Below are 21,390 nucleotides of genomic sequence, written 5' to 3'. Positions count from 1 at the left end.
TCATATAACCACAGCGATCACGTGATCTTTGCCGTGTTTTAGCAACCTCGACGTGATGCTATGGTGGCCAGCGTCTCGGTGGTTACTGTGGATGCTCTGTGCTGCATCTGTCACATAGTGTAGAGGTCCGGAAATGACGTAGCTTGGTAGGGCAGACATTCAGACCATTTGAAGGAAAGACTGAACGTGCAAGATGAACCATGTGAGTAGAACTATGAAATACTGCAGTATATGCTGTGGACATAGAACTGACCTTTACTGTAGCGATTGTTCTAGCCTACACTGTGTGATCTCTTCTGGTTGCAGCTTTCATTCCCTAGAGAGTTTTTAATGAGTCCCCTGATGAGTCCTCCTGACTTGGTGGATGAAACACATATGGAGGGACGCAAGGGAACAATTATTAGGACCATGATAAGGAATTATATATAAGGCTCACCATGGGGCCAAACCTATCAGGGCAATTGCTCCACTTTATTCAGGCAGGGTCTTGATGACAGAGAGGGATTACTATGAATAGCTGGTGTTTGGTCCCTGATGCATTTCCTTAACACTTATGTATGATTATCCTTCCAGCCAGACTACTTATGTCAGCAAAACTGAATAGAAGTAAATATGTTTTCCAACGCAGGAAACAGTAAGACTGTTTAATTATATTAAGGTAGTCATCATGTTGTTTTGAGTATTCTTATATTCTTACATTATGTAGTAGTAGCATGATAGTTCTTTATGCAGAGTATTCAGTCATCCTTATTTTAATTGTAGTTAATAAATGTTCTGTTTTAACGAATGTACCTTGTTTGCACGCTGTTGTTTTCATAGCACCAGCTACAGGACCCCGTTGTCATCACATTGTCCTAGTAACCTGCAGTTGAATCTTAATTATAACTGTCACCTTCAACACAAAACTTAAAAACTTCTAATGCAAAATCTCATTTGTAGACCATATACAAGTATTCTTATAACTATAAGTGGAAGAGCCCATGTTAAATTATTAGCTGTTGTTACACAAGTCACAGGCTTCACAGTATGTTCCAAGTGTTAGGGCGAGTAGGGGCATTGTAAAGGTGTGTGGCCTCTGAAATAGGGGTGCGGATTATGACAAAAAGTTTTAACTGCACACCAGAGTATGGTTCTTCCTGAAGGCCATTTCCAAAAGTTGTCAAGTATTCCTCATATACACACACAGACAGCAGCAAATGACAACAGCTTGGGAGGGGGCAGAAAACTACAGAAAGGTGTTAAAGGGGTTATCCACTGGCCAACTATTTCTCAAAAATGTGCTCAGCCTGTGCTAGTAAAATAATAAAAGACATACCCACTTTTCTCGCAACTGCCATTTCAATTCTAACCAGTCCCCATTGATTTTCACGTCCAGGAGCAGGGAGCCAGCAATGATGTAACTGACAATAGGGACATGTGACCGCTGTAGCCAATTACAGGCTCCCTTCAGCCAGTGAATAGCTGCGGTGGTCATATGACCTAGTATTGTGTTTACATCCCTTCTATCTTAGAAGTGAAGATCAGCAGGGACCGAATAATGGCAAAATGGCAGCTGTGGGGGAGCAAAGAAGGTGAGTATGTCTTATTTTACCAATACATGCTGAGCACATTTTTGAAAACATATGCTCCTGGATAACCCTTTTAAGTGGGTGGTTGGCAGGCAGACCCAGTGGAAGGCAGCTCTGGCTGCTAAGTCAGGCACACCAAACAAACCAGAGTGATAAAAAAAAGTTTTTTTCACCAGCTAGGTTGTTGCATTGATAAAAAAGTCATTAAATGTTATGTCATATTCTTTCAATATTTATATTTTCTGTAGAGGTGCACTACAGAGAATGGCCTGTAAGGGGCAACAGACAGGCAGTCTGGTGCCTGAGACAAGGGGAAAACACCCATGGGTGTGGTCAATAAGTAGGATAAAGGTATTCGTTCCTGCTACAGTCAGAGATGAAGTGGGCTGCAAGCCATAGAGAGGTCCAGTGAGAGAGACCTGGGCTGTGAGTCAGAAAGGGGTCCAGTGAGAGGGACCTAGGCTGTGAGAGCCAAAGACAGGTGCAGGGGGAGACCTGGACTGAGAGCAAGAGGTCTAGAGAGAGACCTGGACACTGAAAGAGACTGCTCGTGTGCCTCAGGAAGGTTGGGTAAAGCCTTTCTGAGGGAAAACAGAGTGAGTCCTGAGCTGAAGACAACTGGATGAAGCTGCCCTGGAGAGTGGGTGTGAACCACAATTGGACTGTTTATTGAAACCTTGCTTAAAAGGACATTTATGTTTATTTGATGAAGTGCTGTGCTGAAGCAAGATGATATTGCTGTGAAAGTGAAAATAAATAGGAATTTGGAGTTTAACCCATTGGTCTCTAACTGTGATGTGAGTGAATGATCCTCGGGTTGCTACATATGGTGGAGGATGGGCTGGCACAAGCGGTGAATGTCCCAGCTCAAAAACGTCAGTGAAAATGCAGACAGCCTTTATGAGTATGGAGGAATTGCTGAAGCAATTAATACAGGGGAAGGTGCAGCAACTGGAGACCATGGCTCAGCAGCAAAAAGCTCATATGAAGGCTATGCAGGTGCAACTGGAAGGCAACTGTTAATGAAGCAGTTGGCTGCACTGACAGAGTCAGTCAGGGCTACAGAGAAGATAGCACTTTCAAGCCAAAGTGAGAGAGTCTTAAAGGAGAAGAAGCGCATCACAAGATTAACTGAAACTGAAGCAGATCACAGGGTGTTGTTGGGAAAACAAACCCACAGGTGTGAACAAGGCCTGAAAAAGTTGAAGACACAGTCAGCAAAGAGAAATGTTGAATGGCAAGTTCAGATAAATCAGCTCAAGGAAAAGCTGGAAATGGAGAAAGCTGCTTACAGCAAAGCAGAGAAGCAAACAAAGGTCTTGACAGGCATACTGGACTTCAAGGAAGTCCAAGAAGCTCGGCAGGAGCAAGTGCTGACCCAGATATAGATAAATAGGGATGAAGAAATAGAACTATATGAAGCTCAGATCCAGAACCTTAATCAGACTTATGCGCTAGCTATGAGGGAATTGTCCCAATCGTTGGAGCAAACTGAGAGAGTGAAAGAAACCTTGGAAGAGGTCAAACAGGCTGTGGAAAGCAAGTGTACTGAGCTTACCCATAAGATGAAGGTGCTATTGCAGCATAAACAGGAGTCTGAATGCAAGAGAAATATAGTAGAGATACAGCTTCAAGAGCTACAAATAAAAATAACTGAAGGTGACAGCATGCTGACAGTGTTGTCTGAGCAGGTGAGCAGACTGCAGGGGGAGCTGGAACCTCAGTGTGAAGAGTCCCAGAAGCTACTGCAAGAAGAGACACAGCAGAGGCTTGGTCTCAGTGCACACCTAAAGACAATGCAAGATGAGAGAAGTGTGTTCCTCAAGCGGTTAGCGGAAGATGCAGAAGGTAAGAGAAACCTGTCAGAGCAGATTGCAGCACTTCAGGCCGAGGTGTCAGATCTGAAAAATAGACTGGAGAAGAGTGCTGTGTGCTTGGATTCTGTGGAACAGCAGAAAAGAGAATTACAAGGGGAAATAGAAGCTACAAGGCAGCAGTATGAAGAGAAAAGAGCCGCCTATGATAAACTAGAGAAGGTTAAAGTAAGTCTTCAGCAAGAGTTAGAAGATGTTACTGTGAAGCTTGCTCACCAACAGGACCTTGTGTCCAATCTGGAGAAGAAACAGAAGCTGTGTGAACAGGGCTGAGTGAAGAGAAAGCCAGATCGGCGAGATATGCCAGTGAACTTGAGCATGCAGAAGAAAGAGCTAGTGAGAAAGAAACAGAGGTGCTAACCTTGACACACACCCTGAAAGTGGGGTCAGAAGAAAGAGCAGAGCTTCAGCAGTTCTCAGAGAAGTTGTGTATGAAGATGAAATGCTGGAAATCAAATAGTCAAGTGGCTGAAAGGAGGGTTCGGAGACCAGAGATGTCTAAAACCCAGTTCAGACAGAAAAGAAGAGAAAAAAATGACCTTGTTAAAGAATATGAAAAAAGAGTTACAAGTAGTAAAGAATGCCAAATTATGTTTACAAAATGAGGCTACTGAAGCTGAGAAAGTCTCAGAAGTGGCAGCAGAAATCTTGAAAGAACTGCAGCAAGAGAATAATGACCTCAAAAAGCAAACCCATAAAGTAAAGAAACAGTTTGTCCAAATGGTAGAAGCCTATCACAGGGATGCTGGCTCCAAGGACCAACTCATCAGTGAACTGAATACTACCAAGCAAAAGATAGATTTAGAGGTAAAGGAACTTTGAAGAATGCTAATGGGTCTAACCGATGACAACACTGTACTAAGAGAAGAAATGTATTTGTTACTAAGTGAGGAAAAGATAATAATTATAAAGCTGAATGAATTGAAAAGTGAATTAGAGACTGTAATCCACAGCAAGGCCATGCTGGAGCATGAACTACAAGAGGAACTAGAAGAATACAGAGAGAAGCTTGAGCTAGAAGAGACCTTCTAAATGAAGGTTCAGTTTGAAAAACCTAACAAGCCGTTGTGCACTGAAATGGAGGACTTGCTTAGCTCCAAGGATGATGGTAAAAAGAGTGAAAATGAACTCGAAAAGTCTAAGGAAGTGGAAGAAAGCAAGATGCAGTTAGAGCAACTTGAAGATGAGTTACAAGCCACAGAGGATACAAAGTTGCACTTGGAAGTCAACTTGCAAGCTGAGGGCACAGTCTGAGAGAGATCTGCAAGGATGTGATGAGCAGAATGAAGACAAGAAGAACTTGTGAGACAAGTAAAAATAGAAAGAGACCCCCAAGGCTGGAGTTTTGACCCTGGAGGGCCAAAAGAAGAAAAGTGGGATACGGCCTATGGCCTTTACCATGGGGGAGGGATATGTAAAGGTGCACTACAGAGAATGGCCTGTAGGGGGCAGCAGTCAGGCATTCTGGTGCCTGAGACAAGGGGAAAACACCCACAGGTGTGCTCAATAAGTAAGATAAAGGTGTTCGTTCCTTCTGCAGTCAGAGATGAAGTGGGCTGCAAGCCAGAGACATGTCCAGTGAGAGGAACCTGGGCTGTGAAAGCCCGAGACAGGTCCAGTGAGAGGGACCTGGGCTGTGAGAGCCAGAGACAGGTCCAGTGAAAGGGACCTGGGCTGTGAGAGCCAGAGAAAGGTCCAGGGGGAGACCTGGACTGAGAGCAAGAGGTCTAGAGAGAGACCTGGATACTGAAAAAAACTGTTCGTGTGCCTCAGGAAGGTTGGGTAAAGCCTTCCTGAGGGAAAACAGAGTGAGTCCTGAGCTGAAGACAACTGGATGAAGCTGCCCTGGAGAGAGGGTGAGAACCACAGTTGGGCTGTTTATTGAAACCCTGCTTAAAAGGACATTTAAGTTTATTTGATGAAGTGCTGTGCTGAAGCAAGATGATATTGCTGTGAAAGTGAAAATAAATAGGAATTTGGAGTTTAACCCATTGGTCTCTACCTGTGATGTGAGGGAATGATCCCCGGGTTGCTACAATTCATAAGATGCATTTTGGCACCATTACATTTTAACACAATGGCAAAAATAAACATGCAGTCCTATGATCTTGAGATGAGTGTCAAGTTCTTCCACTCGGTCTGGCTGAAGACTAGTTACTTCTGTAAATAGCTAGAGTCATTCATTTGTATCTTAGGCACCAGTGGTGTCTGAATTTAGACTTGATAAGGACATCAACAAGCCAAGACATTCCTCATACATAACATCAAAATGTGATGGACGTAGATGAGGTAGGTATTAGTGTCCTGGCCCCCACATGAAGTCCTAGCAACATAGCAAAGGACATTTCCACCGCTTCTCAGGAAGTTAAGTCCTTCTGAAGTTAGCCACAGTGAAATATTTGAGCAGAGACTACTGTGTTTTATGCTATGCTGGGGAATGTACAATACATTGACTGAAACACTAACCGCATACTCAGTCTTAATCAGACTTTTTGTTACATGTGATATGTAAATGCACATTTGTATTATTTATACACGTTCAAACCTAATTTATTAGGAAAAATATAGACCTGCTCTCTATAATAGAATTTCTCTGGAAAAAGAATATTTGCTATCAAGCTTATAACCCTAAACAATGGTATGCCAAATATAATGTAATGCAATTAATATTCACTTTAGCATTTCATACACTGAGGTTTTCTCCATTTGGCTCTCAGAACACCCAATCTTCCAAATTTTTATATCCCAGATAACTGTAGAAAGATTAGATGAAGCATTGTCTATAGCAGGTGTGGAGACAGCCTATTATGGTGTTGTCTTACACAATGTTTTCCTCCTTTTGCTTCTTTTAAGAAACTCTTAAAGGGGTTGTCCCGCGGCAGCAAGTGGGTCTATACACTTCTGTATGGCCATATTAATGCACTTTGTAATGTACATTGTGCATTAATTATGAGCCATACAGAAGTTATAAAAAGTTTTATACTTACCTGCTCCGTTGCTGGCGTCCTCGTCTCCATGGTGCCGACTAATTTTCGGCCTCCGATGGCCAAATTAGCCGCGCTTGCGCAGTCCGGGTCTTCTGCGGTCTTCAATGGGGCCGCTCGTGCAGAATGCCGGCTCCGTGTAGCTCCGCCCCGTCACGTGCCGATTCCAGCCAATCAGGAGGCTGGAATCGGCAATGGACCGCACAGAAGAGCTGCGGTCCACGGAGGGAGCAGACCCCGGCGGCCATCTTCAGCAGGTGAGTATGAAGACGCCGGACCGCCGGGATTCAGGTAAGCACTCTCCGGTTTGTTTTTTTAACCCCTGCATCAGGGTTGTCTCGCGCCAAACGGGGGGGGGGGGTTAAAAAAAAAACAAAACCCGTTTCGGCGCGGGACAACCCCTTTAAGGAAGAGCTACCTTGGTCAAGTCTTAAAAAGAGATTCCTCGAATAACAGGTGTTGTTCCAATGGTATCCAGCTCATGATCCTCCTCTATGAGCCAGAGTGGAGCACCACCAACAAGCAAAGCAGCTATTCCTCTTGGGGACAGTTTCATTTACCACCAGTCATCTGAATGGCTACCATGTAACACTGCATTATATGATTGGCTATGGGTAATTTTGCTTGAGGTCTTGGGAGCCAGCTCTACAGATATTGTCATCATACCCTTTCCTCAGTGAGCAAAATAGCACAATCTAATATTTCAGAGAATAACTATGGCCAATTTCATAAGCAACTAAGTAACTTGTCAACATATCAATGCATCAAGAGATCATAAACTCTATGCAGATGTTTCTTTGGTTGGATTTAAACCTAAGGCCACAACCCAAGATAGCAGCGCTCTCCTCTAAGCTGCTGTGCTGTCCATGAAATATGGAGCCAATTTACCATAGAACCATCCGTACTTTCTTTTTGTTTTTTTCTTCTGTTGCAAATTTCAGTATTAGGCTAAGTACATACATTGCTACTGTCCACACTCAGCCTTTATGTCCCAGGATTCTGTCTGGATCACCCAAAACAGCATCTAGACAGAACCCTGGAGGAAATAAACATAGGCTTTTATTACTAAAATGGAGACCAAAGCTGCAAGCTTTACAACCTGTTGAAATAGAGACCAAAGTTTTCGCAACTTTTAAATCTTGGCTGAACTTTATATTCTGCAAATAGAGCATAACTTTAAATCTTCACAACCATTTTTATTTCTTCAAATCCTGTACAATCCTAGGATTTGGCCAAGATTAATTTTTTTAAAAATTGCTTTTTTTTTTAAGGCGATGTCATGTGGGTTGTAAAAATACACCACAAACAAATCTGTACCAAACTCTATGTGTCTTGCATACTGTATGGAAGGTGCAGGTGTCCTAGTATAAACCATAATTTCAACATCAGACTGCATACTAGAAGATGAGTACTGAATATATCACTTACAACAAGGCAGTGAACAGAATGCTAAACACCACTTGGTGTTACCAAATGGTGCTATATTTTATATAGGTTACAGTTAGAGTTTTATCTTTAAATGTAACCCTTTAGTTTCTGTACGTGTTGCTGAATGTAGCCACAGTATGTAGAATGAAAACATTTGTTGCATTCAGATGAATGGAAACTTATACACAATAGAAAAAAGTCCATATTCTCAAGTTACTTTTTTTTTTGTTTTATAAAAAGTTTAGAATCCGTTGGATTTAACATGTGCTGTAAAAATCCACCACACTGAAATCCACACCACAATCCACTTCTTAAATGTGGCTTGTGGTATGGATTTGCTGCTGAAATTTTGTCAGATTTCGCTTTTTGCATTGCAAAGAGTAATCTGCACCAATTTCCCTGCAAATGTTTGTGACTGATTTTTACACACTTATGAATCCAACCTTTATATAACATTTCACTGATATATACTATTTCATGAATTATTGTGTTCTCATGACATGGGCAAGAAGGAGTAATCACAGAGCTAGTACTTCTTTCCTGTTCATTTGAGAAGATCTCTTTGGCAATATACAGTTACATGAGACACATTCTAAGAGGCTCATGAGTGTGTATCGTATGTAGACTTGACAGTCTAGACAAAAGACATGCACTAAAGTTATACAGAAGCTACCAAGAAAAATGATTTCCTAATAGGCTAGGAATGAACTAGGTGACAGTCACACACGTCCTAAACATAGCAGGATAAGCTAGTAAAACAGACAGTTTAGTGCATTGAAGCAACTGCTACCTCTTGTGACAACTTGGGGTCTATTTTTATGATGTGGTGTACTGCGTATGTCTGACATGTGATGCCAATTATGTAACCTGGTTTCCCTATACTTGCTGATACTAGTTATCAGCTTCTATTTGTGGTGATAAATATGGCGCAGCTCATTATGAAGCATGGACAATAAAAAAATAACGCTAATAACTTTTTTACCATTATGACATATAGCATACCATAAAATAATAGTAAATAATATGCTACATATTATTGGTTTTTAATGAGAGGACAACTTCATAAATGTTGCTAATAAATCTCCCGATCATCCATTAGGGTAAGTACAGAGAACATAAGAGAAAGTATGTGGTATGTAGAAAGAGGAGCTCCAAACTTGGCCACCCGCTTACCAAATGTTGGACTGGGGTTTCTTGTGCCCACCAGATGACATTATTCCATGGCCCACCCTCCATCTATAAAGAATACTGTATGTGTGTGTCAACTTTTTATTGCATCACAATCTTTGTTGCTATCATTGCACACACAGGACATAACATCAGTAAGCTCTAAGGACCGGGCTACACAAAGACTTTGTAGTGCTACTGATTAATTTTAATCCTTTGCAATCCAATTTTGGATTCAGGGTTTCCTAGGGGACTTTTTCTTTCTGCCATTATACAATGGCGCCATCTGCTGGCTAGAGCCAATAACATGGTATTGGACATGCTGGAGAGGCCCCCTGACAACAGAGCGCCCAGTCTTCTGACATCAGAGCTGTACAGCCTTCAAATAGAATGTTTTCAGACGTCAGACAGTGGATTGGAAAGTGTTAATACTAATTAATATTTTTTTTTCCATTCATAGCTTAAAGTTATTCAAGAATTTAAATGATAATATTAGAATTTCTAATACTATCAGAACGTAGGAGCCCATATGGCACTTACAGCTAAGGCTCTGCACCCACTATGTTTCACCAATACAGGTTTGGTATATATTAAAATGGTCAGAGTTTGGTTTGGATGGTCCCAAATATGTGTTTGTGCTGGACTCTTCAGCAAGAATGTATGAAAAATGATTCCCAATGCCATACATTCAGGACTCACTCACAGGGGTGTATGTGTCCCATGTATTTTTCACATGTGGAAAATACACAATACACAGCAAATAGACATGTAACATGCACTTTTGCTGCATATGTTAAATTCCCATATTGGTGCAGGTGAACAAAGCATATTTATGAGTCACCCAATAGAAATCAATTGGCCTCAAACACTGCGTATTACGCGTGTGAAAAATATGCGCACAATACACAGGCCACATACGTTTTTGTGCGAGTGAACGCTTAAATCAACTCTGGATCATAGACGGGGTTCTCAAGTAGGGAAACCCTCTCTAATATCATAAATACATAGAAACATAAAAAGCTGACAGCAGAAAAAAACTGAAAAAGACCACAAGGTCCATCTAGTCTGGCCTTTCATTACTTACTTTTTCTCTCTTGGGATAGATCTATACTTAGCTCAGGCAGCTTGAATTTATTTATTGTTGATTTTCCAACCACATCTGCTGGAAGTTTGTTCCAGGAATCTAGTACTCTTTTTTAGCAAAAGAAATATTTCCAGACATTACCTCTGATCTTGCCCCAACCAGGGATGCCCCAAGCCTTTTTTGCTGACTCGGGCAAAGAGTAAAATGCCCGTCCCCCTTCCCCACCTGTGAAAAAGAAACCACACATTTGACAGGCATTGAAGTCACCAATAGGCAAGATTCCCAACACATATTTGAACCATTGAGACTTGTTTGCAGTGACAAATTAGTAGTGCCCCCTATAATAATAGTGACTCCCTTAATGACTTCTATACTAATAGTGCCGCCAATAGTCATAGTAACCCTCTTACTGGCCCCAGTATTTATAGTGACACTGTTTGTGGCCCCAGTAGTAATAGTGACCTCTTTAGGGACCCCAGTAGTAATAGTGACCACATTAGGGACCCCAGTAGTAATAGTGACCCCATTAGGGACCCCAGTAGTAATAGTGACACAGTTAGGAGTCCCAGAGTAATAGTCACCCACCATAGTGGTCAAAATGATAATAGTGATCCCCATAGTCGTCCCAGTAATAATAGTGCCCCAGTCAGTGATTCCAGAGCATTTTTAAATTTTAGTCAACAGAGCTGTATCAGGCCTGTTTTTTGTGGGACAACCTAGTTTTTATTGGTGTCATTTGGAAATTTTAATTATTTTTTATTCCTGTTTTGGAGACATGAGATAATAAAAGTGCTATTTTGGGATTTTTTTTACCATGCTGGATAAATAGTAATATTTTATAGCATGGGTTGCTATGAATTTGACAATAGCAATTACGTGTACTTTGTTTTGTTCTTTTTATTTTTTCAATATGTGAAGCCTTGCATAAGGAGAAACGTTTAGATGCCATGTTCAACAATAACTGCAGTATCTGCAAGGTTCAATAGTTTAGAGGAGTGTTTAGATGAACAAGTCTTCATCATTTTTATTTATTTTCTGGGAAAAGCCTTATATGTGACAATCAGAGAACAAATATGCTCTCTGATTGATGGGAGGTTATAACTTAAAGAAAACATAAAGAAAAATGTATGTCCCCTTCCCCTGGGACTGGGAGATATACATGAGCATCACAAACTTTCTTTGCTGCCTGCTTGTCACCCCTCCTGCTCTCCTCTGCATGAACTGTCTAAAATGACAACTGTAAATTCAGTATTTCTGACCTAACTTTTGGCGTCATTTGTCAGTAGTCCTGATAGAACCAGAGCTATAGCCGTTTAAAGTAAAACGTGCTCTGTTCATCCTAAACTGTAATGTCCTTTTCCTGCAGAATGAGCAAAGCTCCTCTTAAACTGCTGGGGGCTTAACAATAACATGTGTCCTTTGTTGGCGCATGCGGTATTCCACAATCCGGAAGTCGAATCATTTTAGAGATGATCTTGCAAATGATAATTTATAACAGCCCCTGCATCGATCAATTTGAATGTAGAACTTTGTTTATATACAAGATGAAAAGGATAATGCAATTGTAAGCACTTTATGAAGTTATATGTGTTTAATGGGATTACTGGCATACATGCATGTGGGATAATATCAATGTTGGACACTCTGTATTGTGGATAAGATTGATGAAGACCAGTCATGGTTGAAACCTTGCACATGTCTTGCAGAAATAAACACATGGAATAGAATTAGAGTGCTGCAGCCTTCTTCTATCTATGGTTTGTATTAGTGCTTCATTTAATAATATCTGAAACAGATATTTCGAAAAAGTAGCATTTATATCATTTAACTTAAAAAAAGCACTTACATATTTCACCAAGCCATGACTGTTAATAATGTGGAAATTCAAGAACAGTGATATAATCAAGGCATGGGGTGATTAAATTCCAGAGAGAAGGATTGGGCAGTCTATCCTTACTTGACAATTATGGCTAGTTTCACAGGGCGATCGCGATTCTTCCGCGAGACAATCATGTCTTTGTTTCTGCAATTTTTGAACATCAGCTATGTTCTTTTTAAGATAATCTTGCACCGCTTTACTGTCACCTGCGATAAAATTGCGTGATTTTTTCTTTATCGCGAGAGTCAATAGGACTTTCTAATGTTAAAAACGCATTGCGACGCAAGTTTATGCGATGTAATTACAAGGAGGCTTCAAAGGGAAACATGAGAGATTTAAAAAATTGCACATCGCTGAAAGATAGAGCATGCCGTGATTTTTTGTTCTCACAACATCGCATCAGTAAAAACTTCGCTAATGGGAAGGAAACCATTAAAAATCATTGGTTTACTAAATCTGCTTTCTTACTTACTCTCGCATTGTGCAAAAATCATGCGATTTTTATCACCCGTGTGAAACTAGCTCAAGTGTGTTCATACTGTTACTAAGACACCAAATACTATAGAAATCTACTCACCATGGAACAGCTCCTTCGCATTTTGGTTCTTTCTCTTTAGTGGATATGAAGGAGTTCTCAGTTACATTCATGTCAGCACTTTCAATGTTTACTTACGCAGCAACAAAACACTGGATAATTCATTTAATAAATTAATATTGGGCTAATAAAGGTCTTGTGAATCCTCAGTCCGATGTAGTTTCGATATACTTATTATTAAATATTTGAGTTTGCTAATTTTTCAACAAATTTGCCTTGTGTGAATATACTCTTAAAGGGGTTGTCTATAACAGCCCATCAATATTAGAATAGTGGGGTTCAGTCCCCTGGAAACCCCCATGACCAGCTGTTTGCTGGGCCTGTGCTCTAATGCACTGAGATTATTTCTGCAGGAAGCAGGCAATTCTGTTCCCACTGCAGTTGACAGGCTTGGTATTACAGGGAAAGTTCCCAATGAAGGGAATGAAAACCTTGCTTACAATGCCACGCCTGACCACTGCAGTGGGAATGGAGCTGTTTGCTTCCTGCAGAAATCAGTTCAGCACATGAGTGCATTAGCTTGGTGAACGAAAAAATATATATTTTCCCAAAATAGTTGTTAGTATGCAAAAGTAGAAAAGGATAATAAATATGTATAATTTTAGTATTGTTGTAATTGTACTGACCTGCAGAAAAAAACTATTATGTGATTTATACCACATAGTGAACACCATAAAAAAATTCATAATAATAACACTATGGCAGAATTGATTTGTTCTTTCACCCTGCCCCCTCCTCCCCCCAAAAAAATTATTAAAGGTTATACAGTACCCCAAAATGGTACCAATAAAAACTACTGTTTGCCACACAACAAACAATTATGTCAACAAAACATAATAAAGTTATGGCTTTTGAAAAATGGAGTTAAAAATTACTAAAAATCGTTGTGCTCTTAAGTAACAAACCACGCAGTGTCTTTAAGGGGTTAACCCCTTAATCCCACAGAACATAAGTTTACATCCTGGCAGGGTGGTAGTTAATACAACAGAATGTAGATGGCGTGGGCTCACTTCTGAGACTGATAGACGGCTCCCCACTACAACAGCAGGGATCAATGAGTATACAATCCCCACTCTTAAGCCCTTATATGCCGCAATCAATGTACATTGTGGTAAGTAAAGGGTTAACTGAGGGAGATTGCTCCCTCTGTGACATCATCAGCCTTCCGTGTTATAATCTATAATCGTATGGGGTTGATGAGTTGCCATGACAACCATATACTCGTGTCCAGACATGCCGTGGGCTGTGATCGCTATTGTGAGTGATAATGCATTGCAGTACAGTAGTATTGCAATGCATTATCATAGCGATCAAAGCTTTTATGGTTCAAGTCTCCTACAGGGACATAAAAAAATTAAATACAAATTGTGTAAAAAAAATGTAGAAAAAAACCCCAAAAGCCCTTTTTTATGCACTTTCCTTTATTTGTATTAAAACATAGGGCTTTTGAATCATAAGTAACCTATTTGACCGCTGTGATCACATTCCAGAATGAATAGAGACCCCAGACACCCTAAATAAATACAAATCCTATACCAAGCCTTGCAAATAATATGGACCCAAAATGAAGCTGTCTAAACTAAACCAAACAACAAATCAGACCTTCCTAAATACAGACCCTCCTAAACTTATACTTACCACAGGCCATATTCTGCAAATGCTCATCTCTCTTTATTCCTGCAATCATCTTCATTTCTAGCCTCCACTCCAATCAGAACCACCGTGATGTTACCTGCAGTGGATGTCAGATGTGAAGAGGACACTTCACAAAGACAGCTTGGTATGTACAGAGGATGTAGTGTCTAGGAGACTTACCTGCTCTCCTGCAGTTTGGGAGATCTTCCCTTTTTCCTAGAGCCTCACAGACACTCCAAGACAGTTGATAAGTAAGCCAATGCTGCAAATAGATCTCAAATGCAAGCATTCCTTATTTATACGTCCATTCCTCTGGACTAGGAAAGTAAATACAAAAGAATCAGCAGGTACAATCGGTTTGCTTGAAGAGTTCAACACATAAAGGTCCTTTTAGACACAACAATTTTCGCTCAAAAATTGCTCAAAGCCGTCTTTTGAGTGATAATCGTTGTGTCTAACTGCACTGAAATCATGCAGTTTTCGTTAAGCTGTTACTAATTGCTGATCTTTCAGCATGCTGAAAGATGAGCGATCAGTTATCAGGAATTCACAGCAGGATACAGCTAATACTATTGTTCCAGCTGTATCCCGCTCCCTGAAGACAGGCAGGTAGGAAGAGCACAGAGGTCCAGCTCTGTTCTCCATACCCCGTTTGGAGTGCTCAGCTGTATAACAGTCGGGCGCTCCGAGCAGAGAACAGCTGGATGCAGAAGACAAGCGGGGCCACCCCGCTTATCTTCTGCATCCTCCACTTGGAGCGCCCGGCTGTATAGCAGCCAGGCGCTCCGAGTGGGGAACAACTGGATGCAGAAGACAAGCGGGGACTGTATTGTTGAACAACTCTTTCAAAGACTTGAGGCTCATTTTTGTGCTTAGCTTTTGTTTGTTCTTTTTCCTTTTGCAACAATCAAAAGGTTTATGCATATCTTCCTATCATGGAATAAATGTATCTGATAATCTACAAATATAGGCCTGTATGAACCTTAGCTACTGTAAATCTATAAGCAAGCTCCTCCCTGTAGTAGTAATGTTGTGTTATTTTTTTCTCCTCTCTATATAAAAAAGGTAGTTAAAGGCAATTACTGAAAGCATTCTACTACATGCATTCGATGCTGGATGGGAACAGTTGAATGTAGGGAGCAAAACTTGTTTGCTTGTGCAGGTTTATTAATCATCAAGGTGAAATGGCAACCAGGTTTTGTCCAAAGTAATTGAACTTTCACAAAAAAGACTATTGTACCCTTACAATGCATTTGGAAAGACTTCAGACCCTTTCACCTTTTTTAACATTTGGTTATGTTGTGCCCTTGCACAAATTAAGAAAAAACAGGTTTTTCCCCATCATTCTGCACTCAATACCCCATAATGACAAAGTGAAAATAGAATGTTAGAAACTTTGTAAGCTTTTAAAATATGAAAAACTAATATTTTGCATTGATATAATTATTCAGACCTTTTGTTATGACACATGAAATTTCCTTCTGGGGGCCTCTTATTTCTCCTGATTATCTTTGAGATGTTTCTACACCTTGATTGGAGTCACCTGTGGTAAATTTCGAATCATTGGACATCATTTTAAAAGACACACCTCTGTCTATATAAGGTTTCACAACTCGCAATCTTTATCAGAGCCAAAACAAAGCCATGAGTGTCAAGTTGTGCTCCTGGGACTTGTAGTTCCGTGGGTTTCCAGGAGCACACTATTGCAGGGGTGATTTATTTAGCTGGCTGAAGGTCTGGAGTCCTCCAGCCAGCCAATCACCATCGGTTTTGTGCACATAAATACCAGCCCCTGTTACTGGAGGGTGCTGGTCATTTATCCATTGTTGCTTTCCCTCTCAGTATTTGGTATTATGCATACTGCTAGTTTGAGTTGCTTTCTCCCACCTTCCCTAAAGACGATCTGGACACCTGATCTCCCTGTCTGCATATTTTGCAGGCCTGTTACCTTCCCTTTTATCAGGTGCGGCCTCCAGACATCTGATGTCCTGTACATTGTCAGGTGGGTGATATATGACAACAACCTAAGTATTTGGCCCCCTGGTGTTGGGTCTGATGTCTTTGAGATTGTTTGTATGCATGTCCCTACTCCCCCTTTTCTTTTCCAGCTCTCTTTTTGGGTTATGTTCATGTAACTCGTTGTTGCCATGGCCTGCACAGATGTAACAATGAGGACGAAATAACTGCCTGTTGAGCTCAGAGACAGGATTGTGTGGGGGCACAGATCTGGAGAAGGCTGCAAAAAAATTTCTGCTGCATTGAAAGCTTCTAAGAGCATGGTGGCCTCAATATTTCTTAAATGGAAGAAGTTCAGAACAACCAAACCTTTTCCTAGAGCTTGCCAACCCAACAAACCACATAATTGGGGCAGAAGGGCCCTGGTAAGAGAGATGAGGAGGCTTAATAGCTGTCTACAAATATCTGAACGGCTGTCACAGTGCAGATGGATCAGTCATATTCTCATTTACACAGGCACTAGAAGCAATGGGATGAACCTGAAAGGGAGGCGACACAGATTAGATGTTAGAAAAACTTTCTGACAGTGAGGGTGATCAGTGAATGGATGGAGGTAGTGAGTTCTCCTTCAATGGAAGTGTTCAAACAAAGGCTGGACAAATATCTGTCTGGGATGATTTAGTGAATCCTGCTCTGAGCAGGTGGTTGGACCAGATAACCATGGATGTTCCTTCCAGCTCTACCATTCTATGACTAAGAACCCAATAGTCACTCTGGCTGAGCTCCAAAGATCCTGTGTGTAGATGGGTGAAACCTCCAGTATATCAACCATCACTGCAGCACTCCACTAATCTGGACTTTATGGCAGAGTGGCCAGAAAGAAGCCTCCCCTCAGAAAAAAATACATGAAAACCTGCCGGGAGTTTGCAGCCAAAAGGCAACTAAAGGACTCTCAGACTGTGAGAAGAATATTCTCTGGTCTAATGAAACCGGGATTTAACTTTTTGGCCTTAATTCTAAGGTTCTATCTGGAGGAAACCAGACACTGCTCATCACCTACCCAATACCTATAGTGAAGCATGGTGGTTGCAGCATCATACTATGGGGCTGTTTTTCAGCGATTGGGACACAGAGACTGATCAGGGTTTATGGAAATTTGAATGGAGAAAAGTACAGAAATATTCTTAATGAAAGCCAGATCTGGAGCCCAAGGAACCTCAGACTGGGCAGAAGGTTTACCTTCCAAGACAATAACCTTAAGCACACAACAAAGGCAGCACAGGAGTGGCATAGGGACAACTCTGTGAATATCCTTGAGTGGCCAGGCAGAGCCCTGACTTGAACCCAAAAGAACATCTCTGGGGAGACCTGAAAATGGCTGTCCTCAGCTGGTCCCCATTCAACATGATAGAGTTTGAGAGGATCTGCAGAGAAGAATGGCAGAAAATCCCTAAATCCAGGTGTGAAATCCTTGTGGCATCATACCCAAGAAGAGTGGAAGCTGTAATCGCTTCCAAAGATGCTTCAACTGAGTACTGGGTAGAGGGTCTGAATATTTATGTCGATGCTAAATGTTTGTTTTTAATTTTGTTTTTATTTACAAAGATTTATAACAATCTATAGTCGCTTTGTCATCATGGGGTATTAAGTGCAATACCACAACATAACTTACAGAAGTTTTTTTTACATAAATGTAAAATCAAGTGAAAGGGTCTGAAGACTTTCCGAATGCACTCTACATAGACCAATAGCCATCAGTTCATAAAATAATGCCCAGCTTTAGCTGTCTGTGGCTATGAAAGACATAGTGGTTGGAGCAGATTTTGAGGCAATCAATAAAAGAAATTAAGAGGATCGGTTAATTACAGTACCCCGAAAAATATGAAAAAGATAGAGAGAACTTGAGTATTATAGCTGGCATAGGGGGCAATGTGACAGGCTTTTTAGGTATTGTAGCTTTCTTAGGGGGCATTGAGTTTGATAAAGGTCATTGTAACTGGCATACAGAGCATTATGGTTGGCATGGGGCCATAATAGCTGGCATAGAAGTATTGTGACTGGCATGAAAAGTATTGTGGCTTTTCTGGGGGGCACAGAGGTTGGCAAGGGAGGGCATTATAAAGCATTATGATTGGTATGGGGCCATTGTAGCTGGCATAGGGTGAACACTGTGGCTGTTATGGAGGCAATCTATGGATGTAATGGAAGGTATGTGATTTAAAAGCTAGTGGCAAGTGCAGAAAATTCTTAAGAGGTGCTGTAACTAGCATTATTTGTTCCAGATGAGAAAAACTGAGAATGTGAATGACTGCAATCAGGGAAGACATCATCTGTGAGTCAATAGATTTAATTGTAATACAAAAAAAGATTGACAATGCAAATTATTGAATCATATTTATTACCACACTCTAAGTCAATTCTACAAATAGCCAATAAGATTTGAAAAAGTGCTTAAAGGAAAGGATCATTCCCCACTATCTGCAGACACAGATGTTTTATAGAACACTTTATTCGTACAGCCATATAAAACTCAATGCAGATCACACAGAATTAAAGGCACCAAAGCTTTGGGATTTTACAATTCAACCACCCATATTTTACATAGAAAATAATATATTCAGTTAATAATGTGGTGAAGTAGCAACATCTAATACTCTGGAATAGAACTTATAACGGGAGATGCTCAATCTTTCTGGAAAACACTCATGGGACAAACCAACTTTAAAAACTTTGAATGAAAATGTAAGGATTATGCTTTTCAAAAAGAGATCTAAATATCACAGAAAACCTATTAAGGGCAACAGTATATGAAAGGTCATTATTATGTTGTGGATGTATTAGTGATGGAGGATAGGAAAAGCCCAAGGAAATAGTTACTACTATTTGAAGATCAACCTTCACCCTTGGTTTGTCTCAATTAGTAACTTAAGTTTAACATAGCTTATTTGTCTTTATATTTCAATTCTTTGTTCTTTTTTTCTTTTACCTTCTAATTTGCCTTTACAAATATAATGCCTATACATAAGATGCTACTTAAGTCTACTTGGAAAACATATAGGATCCACAGTGACGTGCCTGACATTAGAATAAATTGAAAATGGGAATTGCATTTCCTACTTAGTCATCATTTATAATGGCTTTATTATGTCGATTTATATCTTTCAGCATACGACCCCTTGCAAAACTATGGAATCACCATACTTGGATCAGGTTCACTCAGCTTTTTTACTTTATAGCAAATACAGAAATCTGACATGATATGACACAAAGAAATGTTTAATAGCTGAACATTCTGGCTTTGTGAAATAAGCAATATGCCTTGAAATTAGAGAACGCACAATAAAACAAATTAAAAACGAGTGGAAGGAGTCATTGTTTGTGTTGAACTGTAAAAAATTGGCTAACTTAAATTTGCTTTACTTATGGGAAAGCCAAATTAAAATCAGCACTAACACCTATACAGAAGAAAACTAGGTTACAATGGGCTAAAGAGAAACAATCATGGAATGTGGATGACTGTATGAAAGAGATACTCAATAATGAAGAAACATGCATTGACCAATGTTGTCTGGGGCCATTCTAATGAACCATATAAAGATGACTGCTTCAAGAATTAAATTGTCCCCACTCATTTATGACATGGGATGGCATATCAGGTAAAGGAACAGGGGAGATGGCAATCATTACCCCAACAGTCAACGCATAGGTGTACATAGAGATTTTGGATACCTTTCTCCTTCCAAGAACAGAAAATAGGTTTGCCGAAATCTTTTTCATGATTAGAATGTGCTGCATCTTTCCAGAGACCAAAGAATGTTAAAGCTTTAACGAATTGCTTATCAACCCAATGACCTGGCCAACAAACAGTTTGGATCTTAATCTGATTGAAATCCTATGATAGAAATTTTAAAAAATGTATTCCATGACAAAGGTCCATCCAGCAAATCTGATCTGTCAACTGCTCATAAAGAAAGTTGTAGATTATTATTTATCCTTAGCGAAGCCATGACTCAAAAAATTCAGGTCATCATGAAAGCCTCAGAAGGAGCAAAAAACTATCAACAGGAATTTTGTTTGTTAAAGATTCCTTAATTTTTTCCTCAACACTGATTGATTTCACAATTTTTTTATTCTGCTTGATCTGGAAAAACATATGCCATTAATTGCAATAATTTACTTTCATTTATTTGAAGTAGGTTTCTGGAAGCCAGAATGTTAGCTATTAAATTAACGTTGTTATCTGTCCTATCTGTGATTTGTGTATTTGCTATGAAGTAAAAATGTTGGGGGATTCTCCTTTGAGTATAGTCATTCCCTATTTTTTTGCAGTGGTTATTTTATTTTATCTTTCTACTAACATCTCTAGTTTAGTAACCTGAATCGACTAAACAGACATGTCAAAAGAACTGACAGATCTTCTTTAAACAAAAAATGTATTGAATTCAAATTTAAGTGCTTAAAATCTTTCTAATGACTAAACTTTTTTAAACCTCTGGTGCCCGATGTTATAAATAAGAAATCTGCTTTTTGTCTACCTAAAAAGAAAATACTGAAACATATGGTATCAGAGCATCAGTAAAGAGGAAATGTAGTTGATGATCAGTAACGGGAGATGATGAAAACATATTTGTAGGTGCATAGTAGGATCCCTGGCACCAAAGTAATGTCTCATATTCCTTGGAGCTACTGATGCAATATTTGTGTATGCAAGCTAATTCCAAAATACAGGCTAAGTTTATAACTTTATAACTCTACTTCTAATATAACAGTCAACACAGTTGACTGAAAGATATTGAGAAACATGCTAAGAGGGTATTGATGCTAGTAACATAAGTTCTAGTCCTTCCTTCTGTCTACTGTACGTACAAACACTGAAAAAAAACTTGATATCAAGCATCCGATCATCATCATGACATCCTCAAATCTTCAGTTTCACTGGAAAACCATGGATCCACACAAGAGAACTAGGACTACTAAGTCACTACAGTTTGGCAATTAAAATGTAATGGTCCTACAGTATGTAATGAAATAGATACATTTTTGGAATGGCTCTGCACATAAAAGCCATTGTTATAAAACAAGCAATTAAACAGAATTAGCTTTTCTGGTGTAGTACAATGATAAAACAACATTTTCCATATTTTTTTTTTATAAAGATCAGAGACTAGAACTGATCATTCTGCCTATCAAATCTCCTTTCAATTCATAAAGGATCCAGGC

The sequence above is a fragment of the Eleutherodactylus coqui genome, chromosome 1 (assembly GCF_035609145.1).
Source record: "Eleutherodactylus coqui strain aEleCoq1 chromosome 1, aEleCoq1.hap1, whole genome shotgun sequence".
Classification (NCBI taxonomy): domain Eukaryota; kingdom Metazoa; phylum Chordata; class Amphibia; order Anura; family Eleutherodactylidae; genus Eleutherodactylus; species Eleutherodactylus coqui.
The sequence above is the reverse complement of the archived record's forward strand: the minus strand, read 5'-3'. Positions refer to the sequence as shown.